The sequence below is a fragment of the Nomia melanderi genome, chromosome 4, assembly GCF_051020985.1.
Source record: "Nomia melanderi isolate GNS246 chromosome 4, iyNomMela1, whole genome shotgun sequence".
Classification (NCBI taxonomy): Eukaryota; Metazoa; Arthropoda; class Insecta; order Hymenoptera; family Halictidae; genus Nomia; species Nomia melanderi.
Genome location: NC_135002.1, coordinates 6,777,156 through 6,794,593, shown reverse-complemented (window position 1 = coordinate 6,794,593; position 17,438 = coordinate 6,777,156). Strand labels below are relative to the sequence as shown.

The 17,438-nt window shown below is 43.3% G+C and overlaps 1 protein-coding gene across 5 annotated transcripts in view; it reads right to left on the bottom strand.

Annotated features, from left to right (window-relative positions):
• SK (small conductance calcium-activated potassium channel) overlaps positions 1–17,438 on the bottom strand; it is a 297,154-nt gene that overhangs the window by 124,913 nt on the left and 154,803 nt on the right. The window contains exons 1-2 of one of the 5 annotated variants that reach the window (XM_031994116.2): positions 13,515–14,507; positions 972–1,765 (exon numbers count right to left, since the gene is read on the bottom strand). The exons of 3 other annotated variants lie outside the window; for them this stretch is intronic. The gene's annotated coding sequence lies outside the window, so the exon portion shown is untranslated. Of the gene's footprint in view, positions 1–971; positions 1,766–13,463; positions 13,484–13,514; positions 14,508–17,438 lie in introns of those variants that run through there. One more of the 5 variants, XM_076367258.1, reaches the window with a different exon arrangement.

Genomic DNA, 17,438 nt, shown 5'->3' with positions numbered 1-17,438 from the left:
TTGGGGATGATTGTGTTGTATTTTAAACGTTGAATGTCCGAATTGAGGAATTTGAGGATGCTTTTGTTATATTTTGAACGTTGAATGTCCGAAATGAGGAATTTGAGGATGCTTTTGTTGTATTTTGAATGTTAAATGTTGGAAGCGTTGAATTTGAAGATGATTGTGTTGTATTTTGAACGTTGAATGTCCGAATTGAGGAATTTGAGGATGCTTTTGTTATATTTTGAATGTTAAATGTTGGAAGAGTTGAATTTAGGAATGATTGTGTTGTATTTTGAACGTTGAATGTCCGAATTGAGGAATTTGAGGATGCTTTTGTTATATTTTGAATGTTAAATGTTGGAAGAGTTGAATTTAGGAATGATTGTGTTGTATTTTGAACGTTGAATGTCCGAATTGAGGAATTTGAGGATGCTTTTGTTGTATTTTGAATTCTGAATGTTGGAAGCGTTAAATTTGGTGATGCTTATGATATCTTTCCAAGCCCGGAGTAGTGGAACACTTGAATTTAAAGATGTCCACGCTGTCGTCCAAATATTGTTACCCTTAAATTTAAAGATGCCTACGCTATCTTTCGAATATTCCCTGAAGTTAAGATTGCCCGTAGTATGTCTTTCGAATATCAGTCTAATCAATCCACCACTAACGCAGACATTGCTATCGCAGAACTCAATCGCGCCCGATTACAAGCCGCAAGCTTCAAAACACAAGTACTAATCACATACAGTATACCCATCAACCTCATCAGCATTTCCACAAACTCCTCTCCCGCAACTCAGCATCAAGTAAATCAACATTCCGTCTCCTACAACAATAATCTACAAACAACTTCTCCCCCAAGAAAGCCAGAAATACCGCCGCGAAACCCGGCCGCACAGATACTTAAAATTCCACGCTCACAGCGGGGACACGATAAAAAAGCAGCCTCCGCGAGAGCAACGCAGCCCCAGCGGCGAAAGCGTACCAACCTTCTCAGTGACATTTACGGTCGTTCTGCTCCCAGCTCAAGTCAGATCCGCCGAGTCCGGGTTGTCGGTGGCACTGTTACGCAACTCTGTTTGTTTATCAGCGGGATGCACTTCACTAAACGTACCGCGTTCCGTCAGCTGCATCGTGCCGCGTAATCGTTTCTCAGGGTTCACTGATTCACTCATGTTTAAGGGTGCGTTCTCACCGTTCATCGTCCGATCGAACGCAGATCGTCCACCGGGATCGAGACCCGTCGAACCGAGGGGATCCTCTTTGCCAGTCCCCTCAGCGCCTTCTTCGTCCCCTTCTTTCTTCCTCCACGGAAGAGGAGCCGCTCGCCGCAGCTCTCAACGTGTCGGCGTCGTTTCAGCGCGAGCGGACGCCGCTAGACGGTTCGAAGTTCGGCGTAACTTCCGGGCGGACGGCGGTCGGGGCGCGATTCGATTGTCTCGCGCCGCGCGGCCCCCGACCCTCATTCCGCTCGTGTGCCGGCCCGCATCGCGAATCGTGGCCCCCGATGATATCGATCACGACCCCCGGTTCACTTCCGTCGCCGTTCCTCCTTCACTCCCCTGCCGCTCGGCGAGCGAGCGAGCGAGCGGTGTTATTCGGTTCGAAGCTGGCGACACCCGTCCCTCTTCGATCCACGCCGCCTACCCCCGATGCCTCGGGGCTTGTTAATATTTTAATATTTTATCGATCCGCGTTCCGACGCGGCGCGACAACACAGCACGCGGCAGCGTGCCGCGGATCGTCAACGCCGGGAGAACCTCTTCGGTCCCGATCTCGCGATCTGGAAAGTACGTTCGGTGGCTCGAGGGAAAATTTCTAGATCGCACGGGTTGGGGGGCTGTTCTCCGAGCGTTCTGCTTGAACAGTGGTCGAGAGAATTATTTTTTTATGTTGTTGGGATAATAATTTGTGTAGTCATAAATACATATAGCGCAAACTATCGAAAGTACTTTCAACTTATATAGCGTGTTTACAATGATGAACAGAAACTTCCGGAATTAACATTTGAGGATTAAATTTGCATTGATGGCAACGAAACATAAAAAGAAAATACATAGTAAGAAAACTGTTGGACATTATAACAGTTTATATTTTACTTAATCAATTTTTATTTGAAATTTATTGCAGGTGATGCGTTTCATTACTGATATGTAAAAGTTCCAAGTACTAATATTACGTATAACAAAACAACAAATACAGTGTCATAAATGCTGGTCGTACTATGAAGTTTTGATGAATGAATAATATGTTGTTGAGATATTGTTATGTTAACACTAGAACTGCCGTGCCAGTCACGATTGGCTTCCGTTTTCGTTTCGCAATGATCGATATCTGAAGAGGATTGAATATTCGAAATGATCTTGAACATAGTTTCACTCGAATACTGGAATGAATGTCTGAAGAAATAGGATGATCTATCGTTGCAATTTTTCTAGAGATTACATATTAATCGTATTAAACTTTATTAGGGGAAATTGCACTTTTCGATGTGAATCTACGGAGAATCAAGAAGAGCACTGAAATATAATTAGCTAAGTTGCATTGAATAGTTTACATTGTTTGTAGAATTCTTTACAATGCTTCGAATCGAAGGGGAGATAAAGAAAGTTAATGATCAGAAGGGGAGCACGTTAAAAGTTCTAAAGTGTCACGTTCGAAAAGATGAAGATCGAACGTTGTTTGAACGTGTCCGACTATTGCCCACTGTTTCCACTCGCAACAACCGGAGAGTCTACAATATTATTTTCCTTCGATTTACCTCGGAATCTCGCGGCTATCAATTCCTATCAAACTACCGCGAGATACAATTAGTGAAGTGTATTTCGTTAGAATCGTAGAAAAGGAACACGCAACACCACTCTGTCCGGTTCTTCCCCCTCGGACCGCGTCGGAGGCTCAATCAATCTTATCTCCTTCATTTATTTATCAAGAACATTCGACGCGCTCTCGCGTGACACGTCTACCGGCAATCAATTAGACAAGGGCGTGGATTTATCTTATTTTCCGATGAAATTTTTTTTTATTCCACAGCGATCCGAGGGATCGAATCCTCTGTTTTCCCCGTTATGACGAACGACGACCGGTTTCGATGAGACAATTTAAACGATTTCGACGCGTTTATCGATAGATCGCCGCGGGCAATCAAAGCTGAACGAGATTGTCAACGCATTCCGCGGCTCGCGAGCGTGATTTATGGCAGCGCGCCGCGCGGGACGCGCTTCCGAGGCAGCGGGTTCATTCCGCGAGCGGATATGAAAGAATTTTTCGCGGTCAGCCCCGATATCGCAATTCTCTTTCCGCGGGAATATATTTCCGAGATTTTGAGGCCGTCCTCCCGAATGCTTTTATTCGAATAAATCCGGAACATAGATCACGGGAATAATTCAAAGCTTCCGTATATTAGCGTACGCGCAAAATAATTCCTCATTCATTAAACAAAACGAAGGATCGTTGTTATTCGTGTCGTCGCAGCTTTCGGTATAACCGTTGTTCAGCGTCGCGAGTCGATGATCCATTTATATTATAGTAATTAGAATGGAACAACGTTGTACACGGAATAAACAAATCGCACATTTGCGAATCGTATTTAAACGTGTGAACAGAAGAATCCCTGTTAATAATGAGTATCATAAACATCAGTTCCAATCGCACATTATACGTTTAACGAATGATTAGTTTACAAGTAAGATAAGAGACGAATTAAATAATTTCCGCGCGGTTAGGCAGGGAATATATTCGACGTTTAAACAACAGAATTTATGATAATGCGATCCAGTTGGCGTTTAATTTATTCCGCACACGATTCACCGGGCTCCCGTCGGTCTCCCGCGAGAACAACGTTTTCCTTTCGATTCGGTAATTTTTCATTAGATCAATGGTCGAAACGGAAGACTCCGTGATTCCAGCGTAGATTGCGTTCGAGCGTGTCTTTCTCCCGCTGCCGTGACAGCTCGAGCGGCTATCGCGCGCCGCGTATGGAAGATACCGCCGGATTAACTGGAGCTGCCGCTAAAATGTATAGTCACGCGTTTGATCGGCCGATGAAAAATTTACACACGCCGCAGCGTTATCTCTGCTACGGAAAATTATCCCTCCGATGGTCGCCTGTGCGCAGCTCTATTCATTTCTTCGCGTCGACTGTCGTTCGATCGTTCGTCTCGGGAGAAATAATGAAATCGAATTTCCGTGAAATATTCCGTTTAAAAATACTTTCAGTTGATTTATTCTTATTCCGCCTTTTAGTTTTATCACGATACAAACGGTGGGTCAATTAAATTTGGATGAATGACTATCGTTCGAACCTTTGACTTAGGAACAATAACACAAAATCTCTGTGCAATATTCTGTACAATAAATGTTGAGTGCTTTTTATTCTGATTTTGATTGTTATTGTTAAGAAGGTATCTCTTGAGGAATTTCAAGTGAATTAATCGAACGTTGATAAATTTTTCAAAATAAATCAAGATTCTCTTTTGGAGAGTGAATTTTTAAGTGTTCAGTGAAATAGAGAAAGTTCCATGCAAGGAACTTTGTCACCTTGCGAATGCGAAAATATTGTTTCCAAAGGGTGGTTGGTAGAAGTTTTAGGAGACCCGACCTTAAAAGTTTAAAGTTCCCGTCGTAAAGGGCATTGCGACAAGCAGTCGGAAATTTTTCTTGTAGATTGCGGTTAGATGGTGCCGTCCATTTTGTCCGAAGTTATTCGTATCTGCAGTAGAATATAACGGGAACAAAGCGACGCGGATTGTCAACGATTTCCTCGCGTTTTATGGCGCACTCGCGCGCCGACAGAACATGTTTCCGGATTTAACGACGAATAAATGATTTCGTCGTCAATAGATAATTCGGTAAACATCGATAAAATCTACAAGCGAAAAATTAGTCACGCCACGAGTCCGACTCCCGAATGGAACCAAAATAAAAATAAAACTATCGCTGTCTGTTTTTACTGTTCCGCGCTCAAAAACACTGGAATTGAAAATAAAAATAAAATTTCGTTCCAATGGATGCACCGGGAAACTCGTATAAACAGGCACTGGCGTTTTCCTCTTTTTGCCGCGCATCGGGGAATTAATTTTACCGACAAAGAATTTCGATTTGTATATAGCTATAGCACGAAGAAAATTTGATTATCTGTTTCGTACACAATTATCCTTGCTTCATAGGAAGATTCTCGCAGAAACTGCTTTGATCGAATGGCACGATCGAATATTTCAAGCGACCGAGTGCACGAATCGAAATTGTCTTTGCCAAAATTGATTTCACGAGTTAATATCCTTGATACAGAGTGTTAACAAAGAAGCTAGGCAAAAAAACTGAATAATCCGTTTAACCATGAAGTTACGGATGAATACGCTCATACAATATTCCCAATTTCCGCGGTGAACAAATTAAATTGTCAGGATGGTTCCCCCTTTCCTATTCATCTTTTTTCCAGAGATAATATTTCACAACGATCACGAAATGGCGGCGCATAATGTATGGCATCGCCAGCGATCAATTTTTCGCTCGTCGCCAAAAAGACGCCCGATATCAATAACGGCGGGCACGCCCGTAAGAATCGCCTTTCTGAATTTCCGATCGGCACCGCGAAGTTTGGTAACGATCGTTATTTGCTCGTTTCCGTAACAATCATAAATTCGTGCCTGAAACTGTTCTTGTTTCCGAGAGAATCGGCGAATCATTTCGCAGGAAGTAATTTCATTAGCTGAGAAAATATATCGTGTTACCATCTCGTTCGTCGAAATGAACTGGACCGTTCGTTATAATTCGTTTCTCGCTAACTTTCTGCGAGAAACTCAACGATCGAATATGAAACATAAGGATTCGAACATACACAGTGAACACATCGCGTACCGGCTAATTTTCAGAAAGCTGAATTGACGGTAATTTTCACTGAGGTCAACTTATATCACTATACATAGAAAAACTCAGATATATTGCTATGTAATATATTTTAAATAGATAATCAATTCGAATTAAATTTTATATCTTTTCCAATGCTGTGGTGATTAGCGAAGTTGCATAGCTAAGTATCTTTACATAAAAACGAGATTTCTCGTTATGGTACGCAATGTGTTAAGGGCCTGGTATCATCTAGATTCCCTTGGCGTTCGAAGACGAAACCTTTCGAACACCCAGAACTTTATTCGGTCGAATGAGGCTATAAATTCGGAGGTCCCTCTGAATGCCAAAAATTGGCCCAGATACGCACCGTTACATGTAACCCAAATTCCGGAAGGTAATAAGCTGTAACATAAATTTCGCGGGAAAGAATAAATCTGTAGCGAAGCCGTCGTAAGTAAACACCGTTAAAGAAGCACTTAAACGTAAAGATCGACGCTCGGAGTCTCGCGTTAGTCGTATAAATTTTACTGCCAGCCGATGAATCAGTTCGCTTCCGATAAGGCTCGTAAATTCGCTCGAGTTTCGGCGGATCACTGTTAGCGTTTCCCGCGCGACTATGCATCCGAACGTCTAATTCAGGCGCATCGAATTTCGCGGTTACGTTCAAGAAGGAAAAAGGCAACGACGACCGTTATCGATCCTTTGTTCCGCATAAGGACAGCTTAAGAAACTTTCAACCCTGAACACTCGGTTGAGAATATCAGCGTATCACAGTTTCTTTCTTTGAACTTCATCAGTGGTGTTTGAGGACAGCAAATTTCTTATTATCAGCTAGTCGTGATGGAAACTGAACTTTGTTAGACGAAGTTCGTACGTCGGAGATAACTTCTGGAAGCATTGTGTACGCGCGTCTATTCTTATCTAGCAACAAGCTATTTTTTCAGAAAAGTTCGACTATATTTTTTAATTAGTGAAACTCATCTTTGTATATTCGTGTTCTTTGTCCTTTATTCTATACACTTTACTTGGCTCAATTAATTAATTGGTTTTACTTTCCTCTTCCTACGTATAGTTTTATTATAACTTCGCTTGTACTATATTATTCAGACACTTTTTCCTTTCATTTTCTAATATGCTGTTTTCATTTGCTTAATGACGATGAGATTAATTTTGGTGAAAGAAAAATTTTAACTGATATTAATAGAGCTGTTAGTCTTAACACAATTTAAGATGGTTTTGTTATAAATGCGAAGTGGAGGATTTGAATAAATTTTGTGAACACTTTTTATTTTGTCGATCCGGTGATCTGTTATCATGATGCTGTAATTTTAACAAAAACCGGTGGGAAAATATCGATACGGCTGTGCTGCTGCTATTCTCTGTCTCCGTAGTGTACTGTCAGGAACCGATCTACAGGATTACGATTCGAATAGACCACGGGAGAAGATATCGACAGAATTTCCCAGGACACGACCACTCGTTTTTATTCCGGGGGAATGGGAAAAAGTTCTTGTCCCTCTTGGCTGAACTCTTTCGGGAAACCTCAAGAACCAATGTCGTGCCAGCTTTCTGTATTATTTTCGGATCGAATCGGAGGTATCTGACAGCTAAGATCATTATTCTAAGAGACTATTTGTTACACGAAAGCCCTTCGACGGATTTATTCTGCACTCTCCTCAATTTAATTTTTAAACTGAAATCCCAATAAGATATTCATATACTAACATCTGCAAGCTAATTTTCCTTATATCTTTGCAGGGATACTATTCTTCATTTTACTACATATGAGTGTTTCCTGCATACTATATCTTTGTTAACAAACTACTTTTTCTTTCAACATTATTTATTTTTGTTAATAATCCTTACTAGTACATTTCATTTCCTAGTAATTTTCATCATTACTCATTTTTGTTTAATAATTCTCAGTATACTAGTAGTACTTGTGTATTAGAAAATTGTCACTAATTTATTCTTGAAATAATACTAGTATAACAGGTTTACATTATTACTACTAATACTAATTAAACAATTCGTTATATTCTATAAATAGTATTATTCTTGCTACTATTTTAACGAAGCAACAAAGTACTAGTAATTTCGTACAAGAAAAATTGTAGAAAATTTGAAGACAAAATTCATCCTCCGCCTGGGGGAGCAAGAATTGAACTCGGGCTATTTTGGTGGCAAGTAACGTATCTACGAGCTACGCCATCCGAACCTACTTCTTAAATTTTCTGCGTTTCGCTATATATTGCACTATAAGGAACTGCTCACCGCACTTTTGGATTTATACTAAAAGTTCAAAGCCAAATAAAAATGCCCACCTTTAACAGACGGATAAAGCTATGGCCGTATCTCTGCAATCTAGTTAAGTAATGAAAGAAAAACCGTTCCTCCTATCCTAATAGAAACACTGCGACTAATGGAGGCTTAACGAGATCATGGTGGCTCTGTCTTTAGAAAACTGGGTCACCGATTAGAATACGTGCTTTTAAATTCGCGTGGGTGATGTTAATCGGCCCCAAGTTCACGGAACACTCACGAAGGTTGAATTGACTTATATCTTCCAGATCCGAGGGGTTGATCACTAAGAACAGTCCATAATTATTTCTCAATGAACCCTATCAGATACTTACGAGAAGGCTACTGATTAAGAGACTAATTTACACTGTTTATCATTTCACCATTTTTACCGTGCCGCCGCGTGAGATTATTAATTATAAATTATTCAAGAAATTAGGGTACTACGCTGATTACACCACGTCTACCATTAAAGCCTCTTAAATTTTTACAACCCCTTATTAATTGAACATTTTTTCGACTCCCGCTGTTCGGGAATGTTACCAAGTAACGCGAGCTAGTAACTTAATTATTCTACCAACAAAAGATCAATATACAGTGTCCTTTAAAGTTTCGCTCTTACTTGTTTTTCTCTTGAAGATTTCAACACATGATTTCACGTTCTCCGGTGAAAATGTTGAACACTTTCGAAATTCCTTGTTCACAGGGGGGTTAAGTATTATCGTTCGGACTACATCTAGACGGCGAACGGTGACGTAACAAGAGAACAACAGGCGGCCGATAAGCTTCGATTACCTAAGGCAAGGGTCCGTTTTCCTGGCGGCCGGTTTGAAAATTTTAAAACGAATTGTCACGCGATCGGGGAGCACGGAGTACGCGAATCGTTATTTGTGGCCGGGGGTTCATTAAAGTTAATGTATCCCCGATACATCGATACTAGCCGGCCGCACGGTAGCAAGACCCATCGGCCATTACCAATGAAATTTTCCTAAAATCTCCGCTGAATACACGGCAATTCCATCGAAGGCTAATCGCTTTACGTAACGAAACTGACGTGCCTTAATTCATTAACGCCCGAACTGACTGCATGCGCAATACTGTTAACGAGCTTCAGGTTAATTATTACTATTGTTTTCATTTCATTACGAGCCCTTAATGATGGATCATTTTTTCGTAGTATCCACTTACTGAATAACAGAATACTGGCCAAATCCGGAGGAAGCATTCGTAGAATTTTATCTGCGATAAATCGGAATATATATTTCAAATGATAGCAAATGTAATAAATGGAAGTAACATCTTTTATAATTTTGTATAATGGAGGCTTTCGATTATTAAGGGTTAACACAATATTGTTGCCATTTCAAAAGCTTCACGTTTATATAGAAAACGTAAATCACATTTTGTGATCTTAAATGTACGAAGAAGGTTCACTCCGATTCTGTACATGCTACATGACACGTCCATTGACACGTTGAGTGCCGCACGATTTTGTCGAGAAAAATATACAAAATGAAGATAACGTGATATCAACTTATATAGTTGAATTAGGTTATCATTGCAGGCTTGAATTGTTGAATGTCAGTGCATTAAGTAGTATTACTTACAATATAGGAGAGTTTTCAAATAATCATCGTTTAGTCGAATGAATTATAGTAATTCGATTTGGTTGAGGTCACCGGTGACCCCCATGGCATTCAACGTGTTAAAGGGTTCATTCACGATAAGTCGCAAACCGCCGCGAGTTTCTTCAAACCGCTGGAGATCTACATTAAGATCGACTCGAAACAGGGAACCCGCGTTTGTTGCTCTCAGAAATTAATTACAACGTGGCGGGAAGAAATTCTTTTTTCGCGAACCGAGCGGACTATACCGTTAGCGTGCACAAAGCGCGCTCGCCGGCGAAGCGAAGTGTTTTCGGTGTTTCAGCTGGAAAGAGACGCGGGTTCAATTTAAAGAAAAAGACATTTGCGAACACGAAATAAAATATCTCCACTTTTCCCCTAACCCGAGGCATAAAGCGCAATATTTTAACGTCGCGTCTGTTGATGGTAAACGCAAATTGAGAACGAACTCGACAGTAATACGGTGGAAACACTAAGAAATTAAACAATGTTTCACCCATCCGCTTCTTCGTTTCAAATCGTCTCAATGATGAACGCACACAAGGAAATTAGTCAGAAATTTCGAATTTAGACGGAAAATTCGAGAGCACGGAGAGGGATGCACACCGAGCTTTGTTTACAAGGAAATTTAACCTAGCTAAAACAACAGACCGTCGATAATTCAAACTCCGAACGCTCACGAATGGGTTGAAGGATTGCAAGACGAGGAAGTTGCGCGGGAAATTTGAATAAAGCGTTTCGTGCGGGTCGTAACGACCGAGAAAACAGGAACAATGATAATTTCCTGATTTAATTTAGCAACGCCCATCGCGCTTCGACGTCGAATTGCGACGCAGGATAATTAGAAACCGGAGGAATAATATTTTTATCCGCTCTTACGTTTGAGCTGATTAAACCGTGACGTCCCCGGCGCAGTTTCGGAATAAAATAGTTCGTTTGTTCGGCGAAGCGTGCTCCACTATATTATAATCATTATAGCCGCAGCAACTCGTTTCGACGGGAAGCATAATTTTAATCGAGAATTTTCGCTGGCTATATAACTTTCATTATCGCGGACGTTACAGGAAACAATTGTTTTCTCCGTTGTTATTCCTCGCGCGACTAATCCAACGGTATTACTGTTTCCTCGGCATAAATACCGCTGAATTTTCGAACTCTTAGAAATTCCGAGTTACACATTGCGCATGGGTCACGAGATACCTTGTCTATAACAAACCGAGCTCTCTTTATTTATATAATAAATAACAATGAAAATGTGAAGAAGTCTATATAACAACTAGGCGGATAAGAAATATATATGTAGCAATATTTAACATCAGACTTCCTTAACACTAACTTCTCATTTTACAATTATCACAAAGGTACAGGCACTTTAAGAAATGTTTAAATAATCTGATTCAGCAACACCTAAAATATAAACCGATTAAAGTCTCAATAAATCCACGCTTTTAGCTTTTACACAGAAATTTATACCAGACGGTTTAAGTGCTCGGTAGTTCGAGCGTTAAGTTTCAGAAATCTGAGTTCAAAAAGTGGATATATAAATTGTGTCGTCTCTGGAACGCTGGAAAATGTACCCTGCAAGGGCGTCAAGGGAGCAGAGAGCTGTACCGTGTTAACGCACGACGATAGTGTAACCTCGCCGCAGGAGCGATCGAGATCTAACCGATTAAGCGAAAAGAAGGAAAAGCCGTGCGCCAATTATCGAATACAAATTGAATAAACGGTCGGCCGGTGTTCCGGGTGGGTGATTAATTAAAATGTCCGGTGATCGGTGAACAATAAAAATAAACGACGCCGTTCGAGTTCGTCTCTGTCCGATGAAAGTCTAATTAACGGGGCCGACGGTTTATTTACGAATTTTCCGGCGCGTTGTCGCGTCAATTATTCAACGCCGGAGAAGATCAAGGCCTCGCCCCGTCAGTGTCAAGATTAAACGCGGTATTAATACGGCCGAGATTTCATTTGGAACGGCCGGAACGTTCCCACGAATAATTGATCGCGCGCCTGACCACCACTTTCTTCGCTTGAACTTTTAATTGTCGTGCGGGACCGTTTATACTCGCCGCCCGGGGACACCGCGATATCCTGAATTAATAATCGGTTCAGGGTTTCGCCGTGTCGCCGGCCATTTATCCACCGAAATCCACCGAAATCGCTCGCCGGCGAGAACGACTTCTGCGACGAACGGCGTTTGGGCAATTTTATATTCGAACCTGCGGTCGACGCAGTTTTCCGTTTGTATCGTGGAGAATTTTAATTCAGAATTTTAATTAACCTCTTGCCGTACGATACCGAGTCAGATTAATGAGGACATTTCCGAATCGAAGTTAGAAAGATTGAATGCCATCGCGTTAATTTGGGCAGAAATTAAGAACTCTTTTATTAAGTATTTTTCTTTATTATTAATAGCTCTTAGATTGAGTATTTCTTCTGTAGTTAATTAATATGGTCTACGGTAAACGTGGATGTAGATAAACTGGGAATTCTCATTTGCTTTCGAGTAAGTTATTAACGACGAAGTTACCTTAGCAGTTATTAAAGGAATCGTATGGGGAGTTAACTCGGAATCGAAGTCTTCGTTATGGAGCATTTCGAACTTATCTAAGCTGCGATGAGACGTTCGTCTGTGCAATAATATGCGAACTACACGGAATTCTTCTATCTTCAACCGCTTAATCGCGAACGCCGCATTTACATTAGCTGGACGGCGCTGTATAATCCTGATTTTAATTAACGTTGGAATTTTCTATCAGATTAGAATAATGCGCGATGTTTGTGCAATTTTCGTGGTAATAACCGTGGAAACGGAGAGCTTAAACATACTCTGGTTAAGATACAGTGAATATTCCCTTTGAAACGCGTAGTGTTCGCGATGGAGCTCTAAACAAGATAATCAAGGAATATACTTTCTATTATTCCAATCGTCTGATCTTCCACGAGAAATATCGAAAGTATCTCGATACCGTTGCTCGGCAAATTTATTCACCCTTTTCAGAAGATCATATGCCACCAGTGAACGAAAATTCTAGATATTCTACCCACGTAGCTCGCAAAGAATACGCCGCGTATACAGAACGCATCATTTACAACAGATTTTCCCCGAAACAAAGCCCGTTCACAATGATTGCCAATACTGTCCCAGAGCAAATAAACCCTTTACCGAACGACAATCCTAACTCACCCTTCTGAATCGTATCTCGCCGATAATGTCCCCTCCCACGGTATCTACTACTCGCGACGACACCAGCGGAGTACGATCGGAAAAGAAGCGATCACCGTTACGCAGCACTAGAAACCTTCACCACGCGGCAGCGTCATGAACCCCTGAAAGAGCCCCGTAAAGGAAACATACTGCAGAATCACCAGACATCACAATTCCCAATTTACGCGTCAGCTCCGCGAGAGAGATCCGAAAAGCAAGGAGCATCGCCGAGTTTATCGTTCAGCGAGCGTGGTCGCGTCGAAGCCACGCCGTGGCCAGACCATCAATCAGCATCGCGAGCCCAGCCAGCCCTTCACAATATGGCATCATCGGGTCAAGCGTAATCTCACTGTAACTCGACCACTGTTCCCAGAAAACAAAGGAGCCGAGAGGAGGACGCGAAGGAAACTTTCCCCCGAGCCACTCAGTCCACCGGCAGCCATTAAATCCAATGCCGCTATCGATCGGAATCCCCAGCAACGAGTCGCGTCAGATCGTACCGAGCCGAGTAATCGGCGCTCGATCGGATCGCCAGCGATCCAAGCGTCTACCTCGCGCGCGAAGGCAGCGATCGTCGACAGTCAGCCGTGACACGAGCCTCCCTCGTCGACGGCGCAACGGCGGATCCCTGGATCCCGTTGATCGAAGGTGTCGGGCGATCCGGAAGGGTGCAGCGTACACGCAGGTAGTCCAGGTGAGCGGCAGCAGGTCGCTGGGCCCGTCCGCGCGACATCGGCGATCACCTCGCGACCGCTTGGGACCCGGTCTCATCGACTTGGCCGACGGATAGATCGGCCGATCGATCGCTCACTGGCCGCACGGTCACAACGAGTTCACTGGCAACCGTCGACGGTAGTCACGGGGCCACCGGAAGCGGCTTTGACCGCGCATCCTTCGCTTCGCACCGCGTAACACGTGAGACAGAGGAACACTGACTGCCGCCTCGGACACCGAGGAACCGACGAACCGGCCCGGTGGGAGGGGTTCGCGGCGGGGGAGGGCGGCGGCGGGGGTGGGGGATGACAGTGGCGGCACTCGACGATAAACAAACGCCTGCGAAGAGCGGATCGAACCTCGGGGGGGATCTGGGATGACAATCGACGAAACCTCTTAATGGATCCGGATCACTCGAATCGGGAAGAGAAAATCAAGATGAAGATAAAGACACGGGGAGAGTGGAGGGAGGATCAGAGCAGCGAAGGATGCGGCTCGGGCAGGCCACGTATTCGAGCAGCCGACAGGGTGAGGCTGCTGACGGTCCGTCTCGCGAGTCGACTGTTGCTGGATCGAGATGACGGGAGTGCGAGAGAGTCGCGTGTCTATGTGTGTGTCTGTGTATGTGATCTATGTATCTATGTATATATATATACATATATATATGTATATATACGCTGGCTCAGAGTGACAGGAGCTGCTGGAGGCAGGAAGGGATGAAGAGGAAGAGAGACAGAGAGAAAAAATGAGCGAGGCGAGGCGAGGCGAGCGAGAGAAGCGTCGGTGGTGAGCGTCCGCCCGCTGTGACGCTCCCGACAGGACTGCGTCGGTCCCTATTTATTCCTCCTACCCCGTCCCACCACGGCGTCCCGACTCACCACCGCCTCCACCGAACCAGCCACCCTCGCACACACCACCCCGCGTCGCCCTCCGCCACGTTATTCGCTTCGTCCCTCGCGCGCGCTGCCTCTCCTCTTTGCTACCACCCCTATCTTTGTGTTCCTGCCCTCTCTGTGTACCACGCACACGATTTCCAACCTCCATCCCTACCCGGCACGTTTCAACCCTGCTCGCGTCTCTCTCGCGTCGTTTGTGTTTCTGCTCTACGCCTTCGAACGTGGATTCCTCTCTCTCTCTCTCTAATCGTATCCCTTCTCTTCTATTTTTCGTTTCTTTACACAGCTATCTCCTTTTTTAATTATTCCTTTCGTCCTTTTCTGTAGCTACTAACTTTGTATATGATGTTCTCCTTTTGTCCTTACGTTGGGTACCTCCATTTTTGTTCCTGTCTCACTTTTCTTCCTCTGCTTATCTATGTCTCACTTTGTTGCCTGTTTCGGTTTTTTCTTTTCGCTATCCTCCTCGGTTCGCGTCTTTCTTCGTCTTGCCAGCTTCCTCGGCTTATATCTGCTTTTCCTTTTCATCTCCCTTCCTCCCTTTTTTCCCTTGCTGCTCTCTTTTTTAATTCAAGTTTCACTTCCTCCCTTCACCCCTCTGCCCCTTCGTCGTCCCTTCTCAAGACTTACTTTCTCTTTTTATCTCTTCCACTTTTGTTCCTTCTTTTTCCTCTTCCTTTCACTCCTCTCATTTCTTCCTTCTCTCTTCCACGGGCAGATTCTCTTTTTCAGTATCCTCCTCCATCTCCTCCTCCGTCTCAGTATCCTCCCCAACGTCATCCCCCCACGTTCGTCGCGCGATTTCGTTCCCCTCCCCCGTTCACGGCGGAACGCGCCGCGTCCGCATGTAAACACATCTGCGTGTGCCGGCTAATTTCGGTTATCGCGCTAAGTGGCCGGTGAAAGCTCGAACGCCGCCGGTCTAATGGGCTAATAAACGCCCCGTGAACTCGTCCCGACCGTTTCTTTCACCCCGCCCGCGACCTTTGCACGGGCCACGGCTCCGCGTTCGGGGAGGGACGCAGAGGGTGTGGTGTCCGGATGGCTCGCCACGATATCGCTCCCGGCGACTGCGAGGATCCGCCCGATCATCGGAATTAAGAGACGTGATCGTTGATCGTTACGTTGCGCTTCTTCGCGATGGGGAATCGGTGGAGGGGTTTCAACGATTTGTTTCTGGCGAATCTGTTGAGGGGTAGATTGCTTCTTCGAGATCAGCGGCCTCGTGAGATGTTCGTGCGATTTCTGCATTCGTGCAGTACAGATTTCTATCATATAATGTTAACGACTCGGCGCTTCATTTTAATTCTGAGTAGATCCTATTAGAATAATTCGGTCCTTAATAGAACATAGCAATTCTAAATTTATCGCGGTTACTAAGAAATCTGGAAAGTTCTGAATTCCCATAGAAGTCTGGGAAATAAAATTACAAATTGGAAATAACGTGATACGTTAATTATTAACCTTTGGCACTCCAGATGATCTCGTTATCGGCAACTACAGTCAATCTTTATAGTACCTCTGGCGAGAATTAACAATGTTATAACGTTTCTTGGATCTTTTATTTTACTTCTCAGTCCAACATTTGGATTTCCGGAGAATAACCTTAAGGTAGTCTGTTTGAGATTCATTAACCCTTCGTACTCGAAAGTTTTTCAATGGAAACATTCAACATTTTCCGACGAAATATAGACGATAGTTTGAAACTAATTTAACGATAATTCATAGATGAATTAAGCAACGAAAGAGTTTCGTTTCAATATTTCACGTAGCAGTGAAAAGTTCCATTTGAAATATTGAATATTCAACTTGATAGTTTCGTTGTATCGAATCAAGTGGTGATTGATAGTCACCTATCGAGTGCAAAGGGTTAAAATATTCAACATTATAACTGATGCAGTATCGTAGCCTATAGAGTACAAGGGGTCGAAGTAGCCAATATTTAGTAGGCTTCCATAGAATCAAGGAACCAAATCCTCTCGTCGATGTCGTTTACTTAAACTACTTAAAGGTTCGCAGTCCTGGAATTAAAACGAATCTTCCATGGATTACGATTTCCGTTCGTCATTAAGTACTCGACTCGCCGGCGAGGCTTTCGCCGCTTCCACTCCGCGGTCTTTCCATAAATTAACATATAAACTCGAACGCGGTGCGTCTTCATCGCGGCCGCAGGAAACTTTTCTCCGAATTCCGAGTCGAGTCACGGGAACATTCGGAGACAAAAACAGGCATATCGATCGGCGACAGGATCAACATTCCGATCAGGATCCCGTTCACTTAATACTCGTCGCAGTTAACCGTGGGGCGTTCCAACTTTCTCCATCGGTCGTAAAACGTCTGGTGATAGGGGCCAGGAATTCGGTCCATTCAAATGCTTCTAACGAAATTAAAAGAAACGGCCCGGAGAACGTGTTCCATTTAACTAATCATAAAACAACTTTCGAAGTACATTTCGAGCCACTCAAGTGCTTAAGAAGAGCAACATTTAAAACGAAACTTTCGCTCGACTCTTGACTGTCCAAATTATTTATGGAACGTAACATTTTGCCGAAGGTATCGATAGATCAGTTTATAGGTGACGAATTGTACAGTTCTTTAATTGACTAACGATGACTGGGAATAAACTAATTTTTCTGAAATACTCTGAATTTTTAACCATCGTTAACCATTTCCAACAATTTTTAACAATCCCTACCAGTCTCTCAATCTTTAACAATTCCTATCACTGTCTATTAATTTCTATCAAATCCTCTTAATTTCCTCAATTTCTTCTACTTCTCTTTCAACGGCAACGTATTTTTCTAACAAAATTCTCTGCACCGGCGAATTTCGAATTTGCAACACGTCTCGCTGGAAAAGGGCAAA